We start from the raw sequence: 15632 nt of genomic DNA, 5'->3' as shown, positions 1-15632 counted from the left end.
TTTCCCCTTCACTCTTTCCTTACACCCCATCTAGCGTTAGCAAATATGTAACGCAGCTCTTACTACAGTTCTCAGTTGATATTCAAGTCAGTGCTTTCTTCTATTCTTACTACAAAACCAAGGAATTTTAGCTTTCAAAATAATTTTCAAAAGGTACCTAAGCGGGCTTCTTCCATGCAGAATGGAGCCGAACCAAGCCCTAAAAATAATCTTTAGATATTAAGAATTTCACTGTGTAATTTTTTTCCCATTTTACTGACTCATTGACATTTACTCTGAAATTGCAAAAATAAATATAGATCTATCAACAGTGAGTACATTTTATTTAAAGCAATCCTTGAACATCATTCACTGCTCCTGCTAAGTCACAAACACAGGGTACAATTCTTTTTGTTTCCTCTTCTTTCTTCAGAAACAATGCAATTCTCTGTAACTAATTATAGGCTTGTGGAATCAAAGACATGTCTGACATGCCATAATGGATGCAATTGCTCCAGGATTATTGCTTTCCTTTTGGGTATTCCACCTTTTTATGAATCAGCAGCCCTTGTGCTGTGGTTCACTGAAACTCCATCATAGCTCAAATCTCAGCTTCAAATTAGCACCATTTCACCACCTGCCCTCCACTGGCTTCTCTGCCCTTGCTGGGTGAATATTTTTATTCTACCCCTTACCAGCTTCTTCAAACATTCCTCGGAAAGTTTCTGTTCCTCCTTGAAAGTCACAGCAAGATACTGAGAGAAAAGCATGGCCAGAGAGTAAAGCAAGGATCGTCGGGAAATTTGAAGGGGAAAACAGAGCAGGGTCCCCTGGAAAGGTCAAGCTGAAGGCAAGTGTGTTAGGAACAGCTGTTACAGTGCCACACATCCCCTACAGATCCCACTGATGGAAATCAAAACTGATGAAAACCTGACAAAATCTGGCCACCTGCTCTCACAGCCTCCACAAAACAAGTGCCTGATACTGGGAGAGCAGGATTCAAATGATAGCTACAGAAACTCAATCCACCCCCCAGTCAGACCTGGGTGAAAACCAAGGAAAGCAGGTGACAGAATTTCAAGATAAATAATACTGAAATAGAGATTAGAAAACTAGAGATGATGAGGCTGTAGACAAATGTTTAGTTACCTTGAGGGACACAACTCCCATTTTCTAGGCACAGAGATAAATCAGTGCGAGATCAAGGAAAATAAAAAAAACAGGTTTCTAAATAAAGGAAAGGGATGAGAGTGATAGCATATGAAGTGTGAGTTCACTTAATTGCTGTGTGGAGAAAGTATCTAAGTGCCTTTCCAAGGTCCCTCAGAGAATGCAATCCACATCATTTTCCTTTCCAGAGTCACCCTAGTTTATGCTTAATTAAACTATGCAAGCTCTGCATACTCTAGAAAATGCCCTTTTTATTACATTGTAGGCAATTTGCATTTCTGAAGGGCATTTGGGAACCATGACATCACCAGAATGAAGGGCTCCTGGTAGCATTGCTCCCATTTTTATTCATTTGTAATTGTTGACTTCTATTCCAAAGTTCATTTCTATTTCCTGCTCGGACATTAGCACTGGATTGTACAAGAATGCTCATTTTCCAGCTTCAGTGGCAGTTTCAGTTCTTCTGACTCAGCAACCCCTTGGGATTGACTCATTCTCCAGCTGCAGGTGTGCCCTGACAATTAATTCTCCATTTTAGTCCTGTGAATGAAAGGCCAGTGGGTCAAGAAAATACTCACCACCCACAGCTGGTGGGGTCAGTGTGGATGGAGCTTGGGTTGGCAGATGGAAGGAGGGAGCAGAGCTGCTCTCTGCATGTTGATTTTTTGCTACTTTTTCCATTCCTTTCTCTTCTGGCCTTGCAAGCATGGTAGGTAGATACTTCTGCCAGAGTTTTACAGAAAGAAAAGTACCAATGAGGCTAGGATGGTGCAGATTTACTTGGGGTGCTTATAAGAGAAAGCTTGAAATAGAAAGGGGAAACAAGTTAAATCAGCAGCTCTTTCTCATGGCATCTGCCTACTCTGTTTGTAAACTCCGTAGCCCAGGGGTCTCCTTGAGTCCCCACCTTCTCCTGCTTCCTGCTGACAATATTTTCTGGCTCTGCTTTGTACCATTAGTGTCTGGGGAGAAAACTGCAGGCCTTTCATTTCTGAGGAAGGCTCATTACAATTACCTGTGCCTCTGTCACCTGGGGATCTGATTACAGTGCTGGGGTTACTCCTTGAAACCATTACCATTAAGGCTTAATGAAGTGACTAACGACAGGGTCCTGCAGTTACTTTCCATCAACTTATCACATCTGTCTCTATCATAAGAATAGCTTCCACCTGATTTTTATAATTTTTTAAAAAGAAACCTTGTGCTCTTTGTCCTATAAAATAGAGACTCTAAAAGCCTGGGCAGCTTTCCTTCCCTCGATGAACCTGGAGCATGCTGTGGGATGAAAATGAGTGCAGGTGGGTGAAAAACAAAAAACAGGACAACATTAATCAACATTCACTGCTTTGGGGGCTGGAAAGTGATCAGGCAATCCTGGGTAACCATAGTTTGGAGAGGGCTGTGCTGAGTCCCAGTCTGTGCAGGCAGTGGAGGTGCCTGAGTGGCCCCACTCCAGTGTTTGGTTCACCCCAACTGCAGTGAGGATGTACCTGAGCTCAGGGAAGAGAATAAAGTCAAATATGAAACTCCCTGGTGCTGTAATGTCTTCTTGCCACCCTTGGCTGGGAATGGAGCATACATGGTGTGCAGATACCCCTGGTGATCCTCATTAGTAACAAGGAGTGACTGGACCCTTTACTTTTCCTAGATACTGATCAAGAGAGATTCAGGGGTAGGATGGAAGGTAACGGAGAGTTTATCCCCTTTCAACTTTGTTTCTTTCTTTCTTTTCCCTTTGCTCCCAATTTATTTGTCTCTGTCTTCCTAATTGCTTGGAGATGATGATGTCTGAGTCACCAGATGTGTAAATGGTTGTGCCAGTTTCCCTCAAATGAGAGCTGAGATATAAATTTATCTGTATTGTTGTAGGGGGACTTATACCAACACCTCCAGGTCAGATGAGGACCATGTGCCTCATGATGTTTTTGATGGGCTATCAATAAGGGTCAACTGGTACAAATCCAGGCCCTGTGATGTGGTGGGCAGAGGAGGACAAAGAGGTTTGTGGCAGCTCTGGGCACCTTTTTCTTCCCCCTGCAAGGTGTGGAGAGAAATGCTAAACTACCTATCCATTAAAGAAATTAAAAAAAAATCTTTTTAAAAGACATTGACTGTTTTGCTTCACTCTGGAATATTCTGGCAAACGTGACCAGGGCTTTGAACATGGTACTGGTAGCCTCTATGAAGTTTCTCAGTACAGGAGTTGCTGGAATTATTTGTTTAAAATTTCTGGAACTTCAGGTTAGGCAGAGATTTAGTAGCAAGGGGCAGGAGGGGAATACAGATGGGAATAGGTTACTTGCTGATGTGTTAGCAGGTGTGGGGGCTTAAAAATCAACCTTTGAATTTTGGAGTTCATAAAGATACAGAAAGCTCCAGGCTGCTGGGTGGAGTTGTAGATGCCTGAGCCTTTCAGTGAGATCCTCTTCAGGGAGAGATAGCAATGAAGAATTCACTTGCAATATGTGGACTGTAAAGAGAGGTTTGCAAGTCAAGAAGAGCTCTCTGCAGTGAGAAATGCTGCAGGTATCAGTAGAGGCATGGTAGACTCTTCGGGAACCATTGTAGAAACACTCCCTTTTCCAGCTGCTTTTCAGTTGCTTACTGGTGTTGTCTTTAGCATTTGCTTTCCTGAGACTCCTTCTCCAGGTTTTATTTAGTGAGCTGAACACTAATTGCATTTTCTACCTTCTTTTCTATTCTGCCCATGTTGGTCAGGCTGGTGTTAGGAAAAGATCAGCAGAGACAAGGCATTCAGGTATTGGAACAGCTCAGATCCTGACCTGAGCCGAAAGAGAAAGTCACGGAATGGTTGGGGTTGAAAGGGACCTTTGGAGGTCATCTGGTCCAACTCCCCTGCTCAAGTAGGGTCACCTAGAACCAGTTGCTCAGGACCATATCCAGACAGCTTTTGAGTATCTCCAAGGATGGAGACCACAAACTCTGTAGGAAACCTGTGCCAGTGCTTGGTCACCCTCACAGAGAAAGCTTTTCCTTTGTTATTTTTTTTTCATTATGTTCATGTTCTCTCTATAGAAGGAAAGCAAATAATATACTGCTTATAACCACCTGCACAGAAAATCCAGCCCATTCTAAGAATACTTAATTCTCCATTCCTCTTACCCTTGTCAAAATCTGTATAGATTAAATCACTTCCATGTCATTTGCAGCACCAAAGTGTTCCTAAGTATAGACTTGGCTTAGTGACCTTGTAGTGAATGTCAGCAGTCAGTTCAGTTGCCACTTAGCACTGACACTGGAGCTATTTAGGAAGTAATGAGTTGACACAGCACAGAAACTCCTGGAATAACTGGGAGCTTGCTGATGTCTGCTGTGTGCCCCACTCTGCTATTATTTAGGAAAGAGAGTGAATCACTCCCACTGCTCCCAACTACAGCCCAAGGCTTCGGGTTTGTCTTCACTAAAACCACCACAGGCTTCTCCAAGGATTTCTTCCCTGCTGTACCTTGTCTACACTGACAACTACCTCTGGATCTTGTCTTCTCACCCCAGAAGACCAACCCTCTGGAGTCAAAATGGATAGTGGGATACTGAGATAAACACTGAAAATTACTATTTTGTCATTGTTGTTTGGGCTTTAGATCTTCCACAAACTCTCTGATCTGAAGTAGGTCATGAGCTGCTCCCAGGGTCTCCCTGGGCTGAGGAGAATGCCTGTTGAGCCCTCTCTCGGCTGAAAGAGCTTGGGTGGTAGGAAAGCTCAACCTTTCCTTATCCTTAGGGGACACAGGGTCTTATATCCCAGCCATGGAGCTCACCAGACAGCTGGAAATAAATTAGATAAGCAGCCCACTTCATTCCATGGAAATGATGCATGGTGGTGGGGCAGAGGCATCATCCAAGGGATGTGAGTCTTTGGGTAAAAGACAAAGTGTTATGAGCTGGTGCCTGGAATTTCTTTGAGCAATGAGAAAATGAGGATAGGAGCCCCTTGGGGAGCATCTCCTCTAGCCTGGAGAGGGCATAATTTGTGGGAAGTGCTCCAGCAGATTATTTTGTACAAAAGCAAGTTTCAGTCAGAAGCACCCAATTTACACAGACAATTCAGCCAGAGAAACTGGGAGGAGGTTCACTCCAGCGAGTAAGGAAGGAGTTTGGGCCTTCCATTCCTTTATTTCGGAAAACCTGATAAGTGTTTCTTGAAGGAACCAAAGCACGGCATGGTTACAGAATCACAGAACCAGGCAGGCTGGAAAGGACCTCTGAGCTCAGCAAGTCCAACCCTTGACCCACTCTGAACCCTTTTTTGTGGGAGAGCAGAAGGGACACCTGATGCTCACACCATCTTTCAGCCTTCCCTTCTTTTTGCACCATGAGTAGGTACTTGTTGGTACTTTGAGCAGGTACTGAAATGTGCCACCTTGATGTGCTGGCTGCTGCCCTGATGTGCTGGGCACTGCCTTCAGCAGGTCTCAGACCTGCCAAATTGTGTTTTTTTGTTTCAAGTTCTCAAAGCAAGACCAGTGTTTCAACTGGTTCCTTTGTGAAGATACAAACACCCCCCTCAGAGGACTCCACAGCTTCAGTCTGAAGCAGCTTCTGAGCAAGACAGAATACTTCATTCCTTGAGTTTCTTCTTTACTGTCAACAAGTCAAATCTGTATTTGCTCAGTTTAAATATATTTTCAGAAAAATCCACTGTTGGATTCATCCTATTACACAAGTGTATGAAAATCAAAGTAAAAATTACTAGGGAAGGTTTCTATGTTCTTTTTCTTTTTATTATTTCTTCTCTCTCTGAAATCTTCTACATGCAGATGTTGATGGCCTGTCAAGCACACAAAACCAGCTCAGTTTCTGCCCATGCAAAGAAATAGAATATCTAAGGAAATGGCAATGAGTAGAAGCAAATGAAAGATCTTTTTCAATAACATGCAAGGTTATAGAAAACAAGGATATTCATGAATCTTCTAAAACTGAGCTCAAAGCAATGAGATTGTATTTACTTTAACAAGAGATCTTCTTTTGTCTCTTTCTGTTTAACCCCAAATTATTTGCATTACCTCCCATGGCTAGAAATTAAATTCTTTGGAGATATATTTGCCATTTGTTAGTAATAACTATTACAATAAAACATATGACATTTATTGTCGAGTTGTATGGGAGATACAGATAAAAATTCAAAAAAAGGTTAAAAAAAAGAGCTATTATGCCAAGTGTTCAGCACACCAAACTTCTTAACCTTTACTCTCCAGTCTTTCATCCTTCAGGTCAGCAGACATCTGAAGTGTTGCCAGGATGACAAACTCCTTTTGTATGGACTGGAGATTGCTCAGTAGTGACCTCTCTGCCCAGTTAAAGGCTGATCTGAAAAAAGACCCCATGTCTCCAGGGATCTCTGCCTTGTCCTGCTTGGCTACAAAGTGAGAAAGACCATGCAGGTAGTGATTCCCAGCAGGTTGTTAGATGCCTTTCAAGAAATATTATGCAAGAACAACTTCAGTGGGTGCAAGTTCTGTTTGGTTTACATCTCAGCAGATGGGTAGGTAGGTAAGCGAAACACCAAGACCACTGTGTTTAATCTGTGTAGTTGCAGCACCTCTGGGGACCTGGAAGAATGGGAGAGCAGGGAGGTTTGTCCATCCAGCAGCAGCAGGGGATGGTGGAGGCAAAGTCCTGCAGAAACCCAGCACTTCTGGATCCTCGGGTCCCTGCACTGCGGGTGGATTTATGGCTCATGGTTGGAGTGCTGGGGGTGTGCCAGAGTGCTCCAGTGGCTGTAAATCTGGTGTCCTTGCCAGAAGCCCTAGAGGCAAAGTAGAGCTCCTCTTTATGGCTTCTCACTCTGTGATGAAAGGGAAAAGGCTGTTTCAAAGATCTTTCTTTGTAGAGTCCACCTATCCTCAGTTCCTCCGTTGACAGCTAAGATTTGTGGTGAACGGTATAGGGTTAGGAGTGGCTCAGGGAGCAGAAAGAGTCCTGCTCTGGAGAAGGAGGTGGTTCCCAACCAGGAAGGACCACATGAGCCCTCTCAGCACCTCTCATTGATGCAATCCACATCCAGAGGTGCTGTGGAGCAACGACCCAGACCTGTGCCTCTGCAGTGAAAGGTGGCTGAGGAGGGCAGCAGAGCAGAGTCAGCTCTGTGAGAGATCAGCTCTTGAACTTCCTAATAAACTGCATCCTGCAGTGGGCCAAGCAGTGACTTGGTACCCTTGAAATGAGAAACAGACCTGCAAACACCAAAGGACTCCTGCTGTAAATTGCACGTACAGAAGAGTGGATGGGGAGACAGAGTGGGTGGGAAGGAACTGAAGGCAGCTATCAAAGAGGGGGAAAGGATATTTTACTCTTTATTTGTACACGTTTCCTATTGGGTTCTGAGCTTCTGACTGCCTTTATTTCCCTCAGGCAAGATATCTCACTTTGTACACTGCTTCAGAGAATGCAGTCAGATGTTCTGCACACCCACAATGGTTGCATTCAGTCTCCTGGTGTTTCAGAACCTAGGTTTAGCCCATTCTAGTACTCATTAGGTTGCTCTAAGTACCCTGAACTGTAACCATCTGATAGAATGGCACTGTGGTCAAATATTCCCAAGACAGTAGTAGAATACACAATAGACTCAGTAGAAATCTCTGCAGATTTCAAGAACCTAATATTTCCACCTAAGACTTGCATCTTACCCCCTTGTGTGGTTGAGGGTAATGGAAATTTGAGACAATGTTTTCAGGCAGTATCTCTTCTTGTACTCTTGTACAGTCCTGAGAGGGCTTTTTACTGTTTTCTTTGTCCAAAGAACTGCTAGAAAAATATGCTTAATAAACCCACAAAACTTAGCAAATACTGGAGATTTTCCCACATGGTTTTCCTGACTATCCGTCTAGTTAATGCTTCCAAAGAGCACCCATTTATCTCCTTCTGGCTGTTAAACTTCTTTTCTCTCTTATTCCCTCTTCCTACTGCTCTTCCACCCTGCAGCTGGTGTGGGCAGCTAAGCTGAAAGAAAGAAAAATGGACAGAAGAGAAGAAGTTGAAAGACCTCCACCAGGAGTCTTGCTGATGGAAATGTGAGGTTTCTCTGCAGTAAGAGGGCAAGGAGGTGTTTCCAGGGGTCTTCCTGTCTTTGTCTTTATTGTCTGCCATTGATATCACTTGCAGGTCAGAGAACGAAAACCAAAGTGTTAATCTGAAATTGTTCCTGGGACTAAATCCCTCAAACCCTACTGGAGTGGTAGCATTCAGATGGGACTGGCTTTGCCCAGCACCTGCCAGCCCCACGTGTAGTCCTAAGCCCAGCATCACTCTGAGCCACAGCAGCACTTTTTCAGCAGAGTAAACCCCACAGACACTTTCCCTCCCCCTCTCTTAAACTGATGAATAGGCTGGATTGAGCAGCATCTTCTTCTCAGACCAACCTCACATCACTGGGGGGGCAGTGCCTGGTGTCCAGACCATGCAGCATGGAGCACTAGGGCTTAAGAGATGGATTGGAGAATTGTCCTGCTAAGGGATGATGGAGGAAGCAGAGACAGCAGTCACAAGGAGCCCAGGGCTTTGACAGTGACAGCTGATGATGTACAGCACCTGCATTTGGTTTGTAATCAATTCAGCCTACACTGCAAATACCTACATGGTGGGGCGTTTGGTGGGTTTGCGGGGGTTTTTTGTTTGTTTTTTTGCTTGTTTTTTTTTTCTATTTCGCTGTGATGTTTGTTTTTTGTTTGGTGTTTTTATGTGGGGCTTTTTTTTTCTTTAGCATAACCAGAGAATTATGCACATTGCTCCAGTTGCTGTGTATGTGCCAGATGGAAAAATGTTCTCTTTTAAACTCCTGGTGGGCTTCTAAAGCCCCAAAACAAGCAGTAAGGATTAATTCCTCCCCAGATAAGATTTTCCTAAATCCTAGCAGATAATTTGTTTGAAGTTTAATTTTAGTCTGTTATTGCACACACGGGCCTTATCTTCATTCAGAGTCGTTAGCAAAATTAAACAAGCCTTTTCAAACAGGAAAGGGAAGCATAGCAAGAGCCCAAGCAAACGACTGAAACGCAGAGCTAATGGCACTGATGGGAGGTTTAAACAACACTGGCAAGCCTGAGCCCTCAAGGAACCTCCAATCTGTCATGTTTTCCCATATTTGACCCATGCAGCAGGGGTACACCTTGCCCTTGGGGAGAGGAATCCCATGGTGTTCCAATCACCTGAGCTGTGATCCCTGTTAAGATACCTACACCCTGACCCTCCTGCTAATTAATAGGATGCCTCACTCCATGGTTCTCCAACTCTTCTTGGACATCCTATGTTGGAACAGCTCCTATTGTGTTTCCTTGGACACCAGAAGTACAGTGGGACAAAGGAGAGAAAGGACACAAGGCCATGCAGCATCTCAGATCTTCCCTCATCCCTCACACTGGGCATGGTACCAGTGGCACCCCTGGTTGAGGTCAATGGTTTTGCACAATGAATCCTACCTCCCCTCATGGGCTGAAATCTTCCCCTCTAACCAGCATGAGAGAGGAGCCTGGGGAGGAGCTCACCTCCTCCTTGCACCATGCTGTAAATAGGATTTTGACCCTCAGCTTCAGGGTGCAGAAGAATGCCTGAACCTGTCAGCATTCCAGTGTGCTCCTGGTCAGGATGATGCTTAAGGAAACATCTGGCCAGCTGCTGCTTTGATGCTGTTTGACCTCAGTCTACAATGTTTGGATCAAAGCTCAGAGGTAGCTGCCTAATTTGTTATTTACCTATGGGTATAAAAACCATTACAATGAGTAGAATTCCTAGTTTTTAAACTAAAGATTATAAGTCGGACTGTCTTTTTAACTGAGTGAAAAAAAGCTAAGCAAAGCAGTCTAGATTAAAGATGTACAATAATCTCCTACACAGTCTATCCATATACTCACTGATATAAGCACATTTATAACTATGAACCAGCTACTTCAGTGGTTACAAGTCTGCCACAAATCTTTTAAGGACAAAGTAGAAGAGTGAGTGAACACCACTTGTTCCTCAAATTTCCCATAAACATGAAAAATCCAGAGTACTTCACCACAGAATTGAAGCTTTGTTAATCCCTGTAAAGGCAGCCTTGAGGCATGGGAAATCCCATATCTGAAAACCAATGCAATGCATCAATAAAAAAACATTGATTTCAGACATTACCTTCTGATAATGTAGAAATGACTTTATAATTTAACTTAGGACAGCCTGCAAAAAGAAACTCTGATAGCCAGAAAATAGCTTCATTCTTCCTGCTATGTAATACATGGGTAGGACTGTACAGAGTTAGATGGAAAAGAGAAGAGTTTTTCTTCTAAGTATTGCACAGCAAAGGGACAAGAGGCAACAGATACAATTTGCTGTAATGGACATTTTGCTTATATTCATCTCAGTCAGTGTGGTCAAACACTGCACCATGTTGCCCAGGGATGTTGTGGGATCTCCATCCTTGGAGATGCTCAGAATTTGACTGCACAGAGCTTTAGTGACCTGACCTAACTTAGATGTTTGCCCTTTTTTGAGAAAGATATTGGACCAAATGACCTCCAGAGGTCCCTTTAGCCTTAATTATTCTATGATTTTATGACAGATACCAAAGTCTTTCAGATGCATTAATTGACAAGTTGGTTTTTTTTATATATTGCCAAGAGAGGGCAACATGTTTTAACTCATGCACACATATGCAGACATATGCTGAAATTGGGCAAGATGAGTTCTAAAGGCATGACAAAAAGCACCATATAGGCTTTATCTATATGTAACTTCATGACTTCAGAGAGCAACCTCCTGCTCTGTGTCTCAAGGATGGATTTTGAGGTCTCTCAGTCTGTCCCTTAGAGGTTGGACCAGATCCTTGTATGTTGGCTCACAGTAAGTACAAGTGAAATTTGAAGTAATTTGTCCAGAATGCCATTTGCAGGCTTTCTACTTGCAGCAGTCTGGAGGTTTTTTTCCTCCTGTAATTATATTACTCTGAACAGACAAAGTAGTATTGTGTTCCTCTAAGAGGTCACAAAATGAGGTAACAGGCTACTACCAGCAGGTCACACTTTCAAATTATTTCTTTCACTATATTTTCCACAAATTGATGTTGAGACTTTTTTTTTTCCTTATCCTTTACAAAATTCCCCCTTTTGCCTCTAGGACTAGTTTAAAATTGTATATATTTGAGTTTCTGTGAAAATATTGGAAAAAATACAGAGCATGCATGCCCAGCCATGCCAGCCTATGGGCTGTAAAGAGTAACAGCATGCTGTGCCTTCACTCTGGGAAGAGGAAAAAAAAGTTCAACAGCAGCTTGAGTAGGATGGTGAGCAACTTAACAAGATACAGAAAGACTGAATGGATGCTCTTTTGCTGAACAAGGGCCTCTAAAGACAGATAAGCAAGGGAGGGTACCTGGGTACCACTGTGGCTACTGCAGGTAGGGGCTGAATCTGAATTCCTCTGCTATAGAACCACACATCCCCTGGGAGATGCAAAGCCTGCCTCTCACACACTGAAAGCCATTCTGAGCCAGACTACACATTGAAACTTACTCTCATTGCATAGGTAAATCAGGTCTCTGAATCCAAGGTTCAAAGTGACCAAGGAAAAATATTATTCTTTTCATCGTATTCCTTTTGTAATGACTCTAAACAGTTTGAAAGTGTGAGAAACTCATGGAAACTCAGAGACAAAGAGACTAAAAATAACTCCATGAACAGATGACAAGACAGAATGTAAATTCCAGATACTTGGATATGTTGCTATCAAGAGTGATTTCTTTTTATTGTGATCACTTCTTATATAATTGATGCTTTGATTATTTATTTATTTATTTTGGGTTTACTTACGTACTAGGCTAAATTTCGGGGGTTTTTTCAGTGTATTGTGATTCATACATTTTCTGAATTGACTTATGGGAAGTGTTCCCTCTTGCAGTTCAACTTCACACGTTGTTTAGGGTCCTAGCTGAGCAGAAGAAATGCTGTTAGTTTTTGTGGGGAATGATGGTACCCTTTACGGTGGTAACATTGAACAGTCAGCTCTGGTTTCCTGAAAGCACACTGTGCCAATAGAGCTCTGGGATCAATCAGACCTTCACATGCTCTCCAAACAAAATATATTTGCAGACCTTTCAGCTTTAGGTGGGCACAATCTAAAAGAAAAACCATTCTCCACACAACTTGGATGTTTTGGGAAGCAAGTACAAAACTGTCATCCTAATGTGGGTTTGTCTTTAACAACTTTATTTACAGAAGCAAAATTCCCTCTGATCGAGAGCATACTCCTGAAATCTACATTGGGATCTGATTTGTATGTATGTATTTGACATCATCTGGGGTTTTAAGACTTTTGGCTCTTATTTCTTAATTTCCATTTATTTTTTGTGCTGGTGGTTTTTTTTCTCCAATTATTACGAGCTGCTTTCATCTGAACATTACACCAGTGTAAAACTTAGGAGCTGATTTAAATCCTTCCCTTAAAAAAATAAATAGTAGCTGTAGTGGCAGGAATGAACCCAACAGGCAATGCAGTGGGGGTGTTTACTCCCACATTGGTTCTTGCTGTCATGATACATGAGATCCAGGTGGCAGAAGAGGCTCCACAGCCCTATTAGCAACAAGGGGGCTGTGGGGAAACCCCCCTGGTCCAGCCTGCATGGGACAGCTCTTTGCCTCCTCTGTAGATGAGTTTCAGGGTCACCACTATCCTGTGGGCTGAAGTTTTTTCCACCTTTTACCACTGATCACTTTTTTCAGTATCATTTGGTAATTATGCTTCTTTACTATAAAACTCAGTAAAAGTATGGGATGTGTCTAATGGATCCTTGAGCAGAGAATGTATTATGGAGCTGCTTATACTACTGCTGCTCACCCAAAAAGAGAAAAAAAATCACAAGTCAGACCCAAAAATCACCAAATCATTTTTACTTGCATGTAGGATCACAGAACACTGCTGATTTCCTGTGTAGTTTGTACAGTGTGCAGCTCATTCCTCTGTGCTGGCTCTGAATTCTGTGGGAGCTGTGGCCTGATCTGCTGGGCCCAGGTCTTGTGTATCACTTGGAGTCCTCCTGGGAAAGGAGATGTTCCAGCAGGACACTGACAGAGTCATGCTTGGCACACACAGCTGGAGGCTGGGCTAGGATGTGCTGTAGGACCTCACCAGTGCTTTGTTCATGGTGCCCTGCCCTGGCTTCTGATCACAACTTTTATGCTGAGAAGTTACAGCAGTCCTGGCTCTGGCCCTGTTTGAGAACAAGATGGGAGCCCTGGATGGGCCAATGAGAAATCTGAGGGTTCAGGAGAAGACAACCTTTCTGGTTTGGACTTCTGGAACTGCGAACTCCTCCTTCAGTCCAGCCCTGGGTGGAGGGAATGGGAAGATGCTCTAAGACAGATGCACCAAACAAAGTCAGAGGGGAAAGGGGCACATCTAGAGCCAAAGGGCAGAAAGCAATAAAAAATAAAATACAAGAAGGAGGGGGGAAATGCAACAAAAATACAGGGATTTAGAGTAGATTTATTGTCAAGAGGTAAAAAAAGGGAAAGGTAAGCTGAAAGCTAGAAAAGTAGGATAAAGGGCAGGTAGCTTCACATTTTCAGGATCTAACTGCCCCTGTCTCCTGTTAAACATTTATACTTTTATTTAGAGTTAATAGAAGGAAGATGGACTTGTTGGCATGTAATGAGCTCTTGTTTTAGGTCTCTCTCTTAGAGATTTCAGCCTTAGGGATAATATTTTGTGTATTGCTTGTGTGCTATCTCTCCAGCACTCAGTTCTGATGTAACTATGCCACAGCATGCAAAAACTTTAGTAACTCCTGTCTCTAAAGGAAGGACTGAAACCTTGGCCTTTCTAACATCAATGAAAAAACCCTATTTCACTTCACTGTGAATTCAGGATTTCATCTCAAACTTGGATTTTGTTCATTACTGACAGCTCTGTGGACTTCAGGTCATCACTAAAGCTGAATCTTTAGAGTTCAGGTATTTCTTCACTAGAAACTAAAGCTGGCAGGAGTTTCTGCCACATAGTGGAGAGGCTGTCCCAGTGCTAGTACAAAATAAGCTGCAATTCTTCTTTACGTTGAAGGAGAATTGCTGTGGGGTGTAGCAGAGGTAGATTTAACACAGGTGATTAGAAAACAAACATTTGCACACAGGACTTTCAGTGAAGACTTTATCTCCTCTAATCTGAGAATTCTTCCTTTTTTCCTGCCTTGAGGTGCACAGCACTTTACAGGCAACCACAAAGGCAAAAGAGCCACGTGCTCTGAATAACTTAAATTCAAATTAGATTGACAACATAATCAAATCTGGATAATGTTATATTTGGAAGTTGTTGATAGAAATCTCCTCCAGCTCATCTGGAGAGGATAGTAGAATGAGTGGTTATCTATGCCTCTGCTGCTCTGCTTCTTTCACAGTCATTTTCTTTTCTCATCTTGCCCAGGACTCGTCAAAAATAGCCTCTTTAAGATATGAAACTTATCTTTATTCTTCCCAAAAAACATCCTCCTAACTTTCTGGATGGACTCTTACAATGTTCTGATTAGGTTTTAGAGCTGGTGTACTCAAATCCTCACTGATTTCCAGGATTGGTCTTAAATCACACATTATATACCCTTATCCTCCAATATTCTGCTTTGGATTTACAGTTCCAGTTAAAGTTACATCTGTGAAGGAAGATGACATCTTGTTACTCCCTATCCTTTTAAAATATCAAATTGATTTAAGGCCTTAACTTATTGTTATAGTTTATCCTGAACCTTCTGAATCAGTTCATTGAATTTTAGCTGTAGCTATATAAAATTCCATACAGTGAAATTGTTTGGCCATACTGAGAATGGCTATGCCATGATCCATCAATGCCACCAACTGCTAGCAATAAAGAAATCCTCCTTTATTCTCCATTCATTTCAGCAAATTTCTAAAACTATTATTGAACACCGGGAGTTATATTTTACTAGGTTTTAATTTTTTTTTCCTTCTTCTTTTGAAGAGCACATCAATTATATTTACCTGAAATGCACTTCACAGTTGAGTGGCTTCAGTAGCTGTCAAAAAGAGACACTGGGAAGGCCCAACAAAGTACAGACTTGTAAGACTGACTGTACTAGTGAGCAAGATAATGGAAACATTTGTAAGGGGGAAGATTAGAATTCAGTTAGAGCTGTGATTTAGTAAAGGGAAAGCTTCATGGTTCTGTTAAAGGAAGATCACGTATGACAAATGTATTAGGGTCATTTCAATGCATTGCTGAATTGATAAAGATGAAAACATTGACATAATTCACCCAGATTTCAGGAAAGTATTTGTTACAGACTATACAGGAGATCGATTTAGAAGGTCAGAAAGCTGAGCACAGGGGACAACTCTTGAAATGGAATACAAATTGATTTAGGCACCAGAAACAGATGGTGTCAGTAAAATGAAACAATTCAGGGTGCAACGAGGTATGGGCATGCCTGAACACAAGTACTGAGCACCACATGATTCAGGTCCTAAATCATTTGTTGTGCTGGAATGTGG

The sequence above is a fragment of the Calypte anna genome, chromosome 4A, assembly GCF_003957555.1.
Source record: "Calypte anna isolate BGI_N300 chromosome 4A, bCalAnn1_v1.p, whole genome shotgun sequence".
In the NCBI taxonomy this organism is placed as follows: Eukaryota; Metazoa; Chordata; class Aves; order Apodiformes; family Trochilidae; genus Calypte; species Calypte anna.
This window is presented reverse-complemented; position numbering follows the sequence as displayed.